Source organism: Lissotriton vulgaris, chromosome 5 (genome assembly GCF_964263255.1).
Source record: "Lissotriton vulgaris chromosome 5, aLisVul1.2, whole genome shotgun sequence".
NCBI classification, from domain to species: Eukaryota; Metazoa; Chordata; class Amphibia; order Caudata; family Salamandridae; genus Lissotriton; species Lissotriton vulgaris.
In genome coordinates, this window is record NC_141693.1 from 2,013,606,031 (window position 1) to 2,013,616,004 (window position 9,974).

The window sequence follows — 9,974 nt, forward strand, 5'->3', positions numbered from 1 at the left end:
TGTTCACACTCTAAACTGCATTGTCCACATGAAGCAGATGCATCACAAAACCTCTAAAGGGAGGGCAGTTGTGTGATAATCACAACAGGCAACAAGCATTGGCAAAGCCAAATATCTCGCTTTTCAATGGTGATACTCAGCCTTTCGGCTTTACCAATGTTTTTGCCGATACTGTTCTGCATCGATAAAAAGATACAAATTAGATTATTAACGTGCAGTGGCAAAAGCATTATAAAAAAAATAAAAAATACAGAAGCACGATGATGTTACATGTTAACCTGCAATATTTGTTTCACTGATCCAGGAATGAGGCAGACCCCAATCTTTGAGGGGTAAATTACAAAAACTGCTTGTGAACACACATTCAAGAGGAAGAAGTGGACTGGGAGGAAATTGCATCTGCTGTGTACTCCCAAAAAAGGAGAGCACGCTGGGCACAGAAGAAGGGTGACAAGTCAATGCCACTGAGCATCGAGAGGATCAGGGAGCTGGGGCCAGGGAGAGCCATAGAGGAACTGAAGGCGAGGGCAACAATGGAAGAACTAGCAACAGGGGGCAGGGATGGAAGGAGGAGGAAGCAAGAAGCCACATGCGATCCGCTGGAATGCTGAAAGACAATAGTAGTTCCCTAAATGTAAGCAGTGGAAAGATACAAGTCATCTAATTGAAAGGATGGTAAAGAAGGTATTCCCCATGCACGAGAAGAGGAAGGAAAGCTGTTCAATAAGACCCAAGCCAATAACTGTCAATCAGTGGTAAGAAAGGTCACTCTAAGCATTGGTAGAATACAAAACAGATCGCTAAAAGCTGTCTGTCAACAAGACCTAAAACCAAAGCACAAACAGTGTCCTTTCATTGGACAGTGGAAACCAGTCAATCAGGCCTTTGGCTTATAGAAGGTCTTGACGGCCTTCCTAAAATCAGGTGGAGAGCGCCGGTTCTTCATAGGAGCAAGGTAATGCCTGGAGACTGGGCCAGCCCTTCAAAGCATCTGTATGCAAGGGGTAGTCTGTCATCTGAGCTCCTAGCAAAGTTTGGGGGCCGTGAGGAGCGCTTTCAGCGGAGTCCGTTCTAGATGATGTGGCTCAGCACAACAAATAATCGGTCAGTAAAGGGCAGTCTTTCATTTCAGTTAGAAAAACCTTTCGAAGCTTCTGGCCTGGCACTACAAAGTATGTCTACAAGAGGGGGTCGTTTATTTAAGGGATTAGCTTCCATACCGGAGGGTCCACTACTCCAAGGGGCTGTCCATCGGAACGGGCAGATCAGAGAGTTGACGTTCCCGTAGAGCGAAGCATCTGTGGGTTATGTATAGTCCATCACTTGAGTGAGAAGGTTGCAAAGCTTGGAGCCCAGCACTGACAAGCATTGGTCTGCGTGGGGCTGTACTTCATCTGAGTGAGTTGAAGGAGACCAGTGCCATGTGCCTGTGTGTTGAGCATGTTGGTGTAGGAGCTATTCAGTGTAGAAGGAGATCAGTTGATCGTGTGTCTGTAGAACTGAGAGCTGCATGAGATGACTTGAGGACGTAGCAGTTGGCGCCACTGAGCGTGGGACAAAATCAGTGGAGCTTGTTGCTGGAGGAGTCATGGGGTACTGAAGGAGATCAGTGAACCATAAGCAGGATGAAATGAGTTGAGCATGTGGGTGTAAGAGTCATTCAGCACGTAAGAGTCATTCAGCACGTGAGATCAGTGAAGCCTGCGTTAGGAGTCACCAAGTTGAGCTTGTGGCTGTAGGAGTCTAAGTGCAGGATAAGATCAGCTGTGTGTTGCAGTCACTGACTACAAAAGGCGGCCAAGGAGATGTGTGGCTGCAGGAGTTGAGTGTGAGGTGAGATCAGTTGAGCACATAGCTGTAGGAGTTATCGAGTGCAGGAGAAGATGAAAAAGTTACCTTCGATAATGCTCTTTCTGGTAGTGGTCCAATCATCAGCTAGAGGGCAGGAGCAGGAGAATTATTGGTGGAAAAGCATACAGGAGTCCCAAGTTCCACTCTGGGGGAACGAGTCTCCCAGCGAGAGACGCAAACGAGCAGAACTGCTGACGTTGCCTGTTCTCTGTGTTGGTGAATGGACTGAGATAAGGTTCTCACTATTTGTGGAAGAGAACTTCAGTCTCCTCAGGGTGTAACTACCACTTGTGATCCACGAGGTGATGAATGAGTTCAAAGGTACTGCCAAGAGGTTTACTACCAGGAAGATACCTCCATGGTCCATCCATTTCCAGTGGCATAGTGCTCTCTGCACTTGCTCGAGGACCCCACACTGCCCTCCTTCTTGCAATATCACATGTTTTTATTGTTGTCCATAAGCACCTGCACCAGCCTCCCTTTGATGGGCGAAAGGAAGACCTTCAACATCAGGTATATGTCCCTCAAATCTAGGCAGTTGATATGGAGCTGGGGCTCCGCTGGAGACCAAGGGGCCTTTGATCTCTAACTCTTCCAGATGGCCACTCTGATCCAGAAGGGATGAATCCATCACCACTGTCCGCTCTGGTTGGGGTATGGAGTGGGACGTGAGGGCCGGCACCTTAACCCACGCCAGGCCCCTGGAAGGAAAGCCGGTTCGGGGCGGCGCCCCCAGAAGCGGAAAAGTCCGTGTCGCACATCCTTGCGGCCCCCCGCTAGCCTTGCCAGGTAGGCGCCTCGCCTAGCGGTCAATGGGGCTGGGGCGAGGGGTAAACCCCCCAATGGGGAAGAAGGCCGGCTAGCCAGAGATGCTAAGTCGGGGGGCATAAGAACACCGCACCCCGGTCCAGTTGGCATCTTGGACCCGGGGACAGCGGCAGCACGGCGAAAGGATCTTGTCCAGGGAGACGAGGTGGAGGCGAAGCGCTGCCGAGCAACCAGACCATCAACGGCGATACCAGGCAGAAGACCGAGCCGGGCCATGCTTTGGCCCGAGTCCGGGACGACAACGAGCGGGAAGAGGCCAAAGGCTATCCAAGAGTGATTCCACCGAGCGGCCGAGCACTTCCAAACAAGACGTAGCACCCAGCAACATGGCCAGTAAGAGGGAGCTGGGGGAGCTGTTGAAACAGATCCGAGCGGCCTCCGAGGTGCATGGAACAGAATGGCTGCAGGCGCACCTGGGCAAGGGCGCCGGAGGAGGTCCAAGCAAACGACCGCCAGCAGTAGCCGAGGAGCCAGCGCAGAAGCGGCAGAGAAGAATCCAAGTGAAGCTGAAGGAGACGGCAGCGGCTGCGAAGAAGACGCGGCCAGGAAAGAAAGCGCCCACGCCGGCAGGCAAGCTGAGGACGGAAGGGCCAGGACGAGAAATAGAGACGGCAGCAACGAGCGGTGAGCATATTGGCACGATCGTGCAAGAATGTATGAAAGCCATGACGCCCCTCATCCTGCAGGGGCAGAACGTGCAAGGAGAAGGGGGCGCCAGCGACCCAGAGTACGAGGAATGTTCAGGCCTTCCGTGGCACTTGATAGATCCTGAGTGGGTGCGGCAAGCGCAGCTGAGGGGTCAGAGCGCTCCAACAGGGCAAGGCGGCTTAGGGTCACCAGTAACAGGCTGAGGGCGGCCCAGTCGGAGGCCTGCCACCTGCCCTCCCGGCGCAAGACCCCTATGCGCAGCCCTCCCCCGGCCCCGCATCCTTAACAACTAGAGCCACGGGTCTAGCCAGTTTGATACCGTTCAGTCAAGGAGAGAATTTGGAAGAAGGAGTTTATAGACATTTTTACTTTGTTAGAGATCCAACTTGATGGGCTAGGCCTGACGGCTTGCGATAAGAACGAGGAAGATAGGAGAGAAAGGCGGAGGGAAAGGAAAGAGAGGAGCTTTGACAATTGGTTAAACACCTTTAGGATCATGGCCTGCATAATTGTGGAGAAATTCCTGCGCTGCGCTGCAGACCTTTGGCTCTATGAGGCCAACATACACAATGCGCAGAGACAGTTCCCCGGGGACACTTGGCTGGAGTATGATAAGGGCTTCCGTTTAAAGATGCAGACCCATCCAGAGATTGAATGGAACGAGGAAGATGTGTCTGGGTTCATCCACAAGATGATGATTGCTAAGGAAACCAGGCACTGGGCAGGGAGGAGAGAACAGCCCTTTCGCCCCCCCCCCCCAATCACAAGGGAAAGAGTAGGACTTTCCAGAAAGGCAGAGCGCACAACACATGGAAGACCTCCCCACCGCGGGGAGGGCCTGCCATATGCTGGAAATATGAAGCTAACGAATGTTCATGGGGATCGTCGTGCAAGTTCCTGCACGTTTGCTTCAGTTGCGGGGCGGACACCCAACAGTGGGGTGCAAGCGAAAAAGCGACCAAGGAAGAGACAAAAAAGAGAAAGGGAAGAAGCAGTGAGGGAGCGACCGAGGAGAGGGGTAGTCCAGGAGAGTTCCATCAATACAGACTAGCCAGGTCCCCCATCAACACAGCACAACTACGCAGGCTTGCAAACATGTACCACAACAAAGCTGACACCAAGACATTAGTGAAAGGATTTGAGGAGGGGTTTGTTATCCCCTTCGAGGGCACCCCGCCGCGAGGCGGGGCAAAGAATCTAAAATCGGCCCTCCAACACCCCGAGGTAGTCTCCAAGAAGTTGGAAAAAGAGAAAGCACTGGGCAGAATAGAAGGCCATTTGCCTCCCCTATTGCATTCGGGGCTAGTGGTCTCTCCACTAGGGGTGGTATCAAAAAAGGATCCAGGTCAATTTAGATTGATTAACCATCTGTCATTCCCCGAAGGGTCATCCATTAACGATGAGATCAGCCCAGAGGCTTGCTCAGTGGGTTACGCCACAGTGGACGACGACATCGACCTAGTACGAGCATCAGGCCACGGAGCCCTCAATGGCTAAAGCAGACATAGAATCGGCATTCCGCCTCCTCCCAGTCCACCCTTCCAGTTTCCACCTCCTGGGTTTTCAGCGGGGGGGAGGAGCTCTACTTCGATAAAGCCTTATCCATGGGTTGTTCAGTGTCTTGTGCTTATTTTGAGATGTTCAGCACGTTCCTGGAATGGGCCCTACACGCCAGGCACAAGGAAGGGGGAAGCTCCATTACCTGGATGACTTCCTCTTCACAGGCCCAACCACTACTGACATATGCGGACGGACATTAGCCGCATTCCAAACTTTGGCTAAGGAGTTAGGGGTACCGCTAGCGGCAGAGAAGACAGTGGGCCCGGCAACAACGATCACGTTCCTAGGGATAGAGCTGGACTCCGTTGCAGGCACCTCCAAGTTGCCAGAAGTAAAGGTGACAGAGTTCAAGGAAGATATCAAGAACCTATGCGGAAAAGAAAAAGCAACACTCAGGGAGCTCCAGGGGCTGATTGGTAAGCTCAATTTTGCGGCAAGGGTGATCCCGGCAGGCAGGGTGTTCGCTAGGCTACTGACCCACCTGATATCAGGCATGACAAGCAAACACCACCCTGTTAGATTAGGGGCGCGCGTCAAACAGGACCTGCAGATGTGGGACTCATTTCTGAGGAACTTTAATGGGATCCTCATCTGGAGGGAAGGATGGGTGACATGCAGACAGATTGCGCTTTTCACAGATTCAGCCGGGAGCCATGGTTTTGGGTCCATCCTGGGCAGCAAGTGGTGCAGGTGGCAATGGCCAGGCGCCTGGCACAGTTCAGGCAAAACAGGAAACATAACATTCCTCGAGCTATTTCCCATCGTGGTGGCCCTGGCGATCTGGAAACGCGAGCTGCGCAACATGAAGCTCACAATCTGGTCCGACAACAAGGGGGTGGTACAATCTATCAACAAGGGGGCGGCCAGGTGCCCAGAGATACTGACACTAATGCTCCATCTGGTTAAATTACAGTTGGAAGGCAACATAGGCCTGAGGGCACGGCACGTACCAGGGGTGGAGAACGAGCTGGCAGACGCCCTTTCAAGAGCACAGATGGACAGATTCAGGCAGCTGGCACCCAGGGCAGATCAGGACATGACCCCTTTTACTGGGCCACCTGTGGGACCTAGCGGAGTAGACCTCGCAGCATTGGTAAACCAGGCCCTCGCCCCCGAAGCAGCGAAGAGATATAGGAAGTATGTGGGTACAGTAATGCAGATAGGGGGTATCCAAAACCTAGAGGATGCCAGGGCAACAGGCTCGGCAGTGGAGAGGTTCATTCTGTGGGCATACAACTGTAGCAAATCAAGGTCCTGGGCCCAGGCACACCTAGCAGCAGTAACACACTTCACAAAGCTGGCGGCAGGGCACGATCCAGCGGCATCTCACTACATCAAGGCAGCCATGAAAGGTTGGAGGCGCGTCGAGGGCAAGAGAAAGGACAGCAGATGGCCGATAGATTTTTCCAAACTGGCTCTCCTATTAGAAGCCTTGGGAGGTGTCACGAGGGACACAGTCGAGCTCAGCCTGTTTAAAGCAGCCTTCGCCATAGCTTTCTTCGGTGCCTTCCGCATCAGCCAACTGGTGGCACCGCACAGGGATGGGCCCGCTGACGACTGCCTACAAGCCAGGGACATAACGCCACAAAGGACCCAGATTGAGATTCAGCTACGGCGCTCGAAGACCGACCAGTCTGGTGCGTGGAGCACCATCCGACTGCACTGCATAGAGGAGCCGAGGTATTGCGCAGTATGCTGCCTTCAGGCCTTCATGGCAATTAGACCAGTAGGGGAGGGGCCCCTCTTCAGACACAGGGATGGCAGCCATTTGAGCAGATTCCAATTCACGACAGTAATGCGCCTAGTGTTGAGCAAAGCAAGTCTCCCACCCGCCGCCTTCGGGTCCCACTCTTTCAGGATTGGGGCGGGCACGTCAGCAGCTCAGCACGGGATGTCAGAGGAAAGAATAAAAGCTGTGGGTAGGTGGCGTTCCCGCGCATTCCAGGCATACGCCAGGTCTCACCTGATATAAAAAAGCAAGGGCGCCGGAGGAGGTCCAAGCAAACGACCGCCAGCAGTAGCCGAGGAGCCAGCGCAGAAGCGGCAGAGAAGAATCCAAGTGAAGCTGAAGGAGACGGCATCGGCTACGAAGAAGACGCGGCCAGGAAAGAAAGCGCCCACGCCGGCAGGCAAGCTGAGGACGGAAGGGCCAGGACGAGAAATAGAGACGGCAGCAACGAGCGGTGAGGATATTGGCACGATCGTGCAAGAATGTATGAAAGCCATGACGCCCCTCATCCTGCAGGGGCAGAACGTGCAAGGAGAAGGGGGCGCCAGCGACCCAGAGTACGAGGAATGTTCAGGCCTTCCGTGGCACTTGATAGATCCTGGGTGGGTGCGGCAAGCGCAGCTGAGGGGTCAGAGCGCTCCAACAGGGCAAGGCGGCTTAGGGTCACCAGTAACAGGCTGAGGGCGGCCCAGTCGGAGGCCTGCCACCTGCCCTCCCGGCGCAAGACCCCTATGCGCAGCCCTCCCCCGGCCCCGCATCCTTAACAACTAGAGCCACGGGTCTAGCCAGTTTGATACCGTTCAGTCAAGGAGAGAATTTGGAAGAAGGAGTTTATAGACATTTTTACTTTGTTAGAGATCCAACTTGATGGGCTAGGCCTGACGGCTTGCGATAAGAACGAGGAAGATAGGAGAGAAAGGCGGAGGGAAAGGAAAGAGAGGAGCTTTGACAATTGGTTAAACACCTTTAGGATCATGGCCTGCATAATTGTGGAGAAATTCCTGCGCTGCGCTGCAGACCTTTGGCTCTATGAGGCCAACATACACAATGCGCAGAGACAGTTCCCCGGGGACACTTGGCTGGAGTATGATAAGGGCTTCTGTTTAAAGATGCAGACCCATCCAGAGATTGAATGGAACGAGGTAGATGTGTCTGGGTTCATCCACAAGATGATGATTGCTAAGTGAACCAGGCACTGGGCAGGGAGGAGAGAACAGCCCTTTCGCCCCCCCCCCATCACAAGGGAAAGAGTAGGACTTTCCAGAAAGGCAGAGCGCACAACACATGGAAGACCTCCCCACCGCGGGGAGGGCCTGCCATATGCTGGAAATATGAAGCTAACGAATGTTCATGGGGATCGTCGTGCAAGTTCCTGCACGTTTGCTTCAGTTGCGGGGGCGGACACCCAACAGTGGGGTGCAAGCGAAAAAGCGACCAAGGAAGAGACAAAAAAGAGAAAGGGAAGAAGCAGTGAGGGAGCGACCGAGGAGAGGGGTAGTCCAGGAGAGTTCCATCAATACAGACTAGCCAGGTCCCCCATCAACACAGCACAACTACGCAGGCTTGCAAACATGTACCACAACAAAGCTGACACCAAGACATTAGTGAAAGGATTTGAGGAGGGGTTTGTTATCCCCTTCGAGGGCACCCCGCCGCGAGGCGGGGCAAAGAATCTAAAATCGGCCCTCCAACACCCCGAGGTAGTCTCCAAGAAGTTGGAAAAAGAGAAAGCACTGGGCAGAATAGAAGGCCGTTTGCCTCCCCTATTGCATTCGGGGCTAGTGGTCTCTCCACTAGGGGTGGTATCAAAAAAGGATCCAGGTCAATTTAGATTGATTAACCATCTGTCATTCCCTGAAGGGTCATCCATTAACGATGAGATCAGCCCAGAGTCTTGCTCAGTGGGTTACGCCACAGTGGACGACGACATCGACCTAGTACGAGCATCAGGCCACGGAGCCCTCAATGGCTAAAGCAGACATAGGATCGGCATTCCGCCTCCTCCCAGTCCACCCTTCCAGTTTCCACCTCCTGGGTTTTCAGCGGGGGGGGGGGAGCTCTACTTCGATAAAGCCTTGTCCATGGGTTGTTCAGTGTCTTGTGCTTATTTTGAGATGTTCAGCACGTTCCTGGAATGGGCCCTACACGCCAGGCACAAGGAAGGGGGGAAGCTCCATTACCTGGATGACTTCCTCTTCACAGGCCCAACCACTACTGACATATGCGGACGGACATTAGCCGCATTCCAAACTTTGGCTAAGGAGTTAGGGGTACCGCTAGCGGCAGAGAAGACAGTGGGCCCGGCAACAACGATCACGTTCCTAGGGAAAGAGCTGGACTCCGTTGCAGGCACCTCCAAGTTGCCAGAAGTAAAGGTGACAGAGTTCAAGGAAGATATCAAGAACCTATGCGGAAAAGAAAAAGCAACACTCAGGGAGCTCCAGGGGCTGATTGGTAAGCTCAATTTTGCGGCAAGGGTGATCCCGGCAGGCAGGGTGTTCGCTAGGCGACTGACCCACCTGATATCAGGCATGACAAGCAAACACCACCCTGTTAGATTAGGGGCGCGCGTCAAACAGGACCTGCAGATGTGGGACTCATTTCTGAGGAACTTTAATGGGATTCTCATCTGGAGGGAAGGATGGGTGACATGCAGACAGATTGCGCTTTTCACAGATTCAGCCGGGAGCCATGGTTTTGGGTCCATCCTGGGCAGCAAGTGGTGCAGGTGGCAATGGCCAGGCGCCTGGCACAGTTCAGGCAAAATAGGAAACATAACATTCCTCGAGCTATTTCCCATCGTGGTGGCCCTGGCGATCTGGAAACGCGAGCTGCGCAACATGAAGCTCACAATCTGGTCCGACAACAAGGGGGTGGTACAATCTATCAACAAGGGGGCGGCCAGGTGCCCAGAGATACTGACACTAATGCGCCATCTGGTTAAATTACAGTTGGAAGGCAACATAGGCCTGAGGGCACGGCACGTACCAGGGGTGGAGAACGAGCTGGCAGACGCCCTTTCAAGAGCACAGATGGACAGATTCAGGCAGCTGGCACCCAGGGCAGATCAGGACATGACCCCTTTTACTGGGCCACCTGTGGGACCTAGCGGAGTAGACCTCGCAGCATTGGTAAACCAGGCCCTCGCCCCCGAAGCAGCGAAGAGATATAGGAAGTATGTGGGTACAGTAATGCAGATAGGGGGTATCCAAAACCTAGAGGATGCCAGGGCAACAGGCTCGGCAGTGGAGAGGTTCATTCTGTGGGCATACAACTGTAGCAAATCAAGGTCCTGGGCCCAGGCACACCTAGCAGCAGTAACACACTTCACAAAGCTGGCGGCAGGGCACGATCCAGC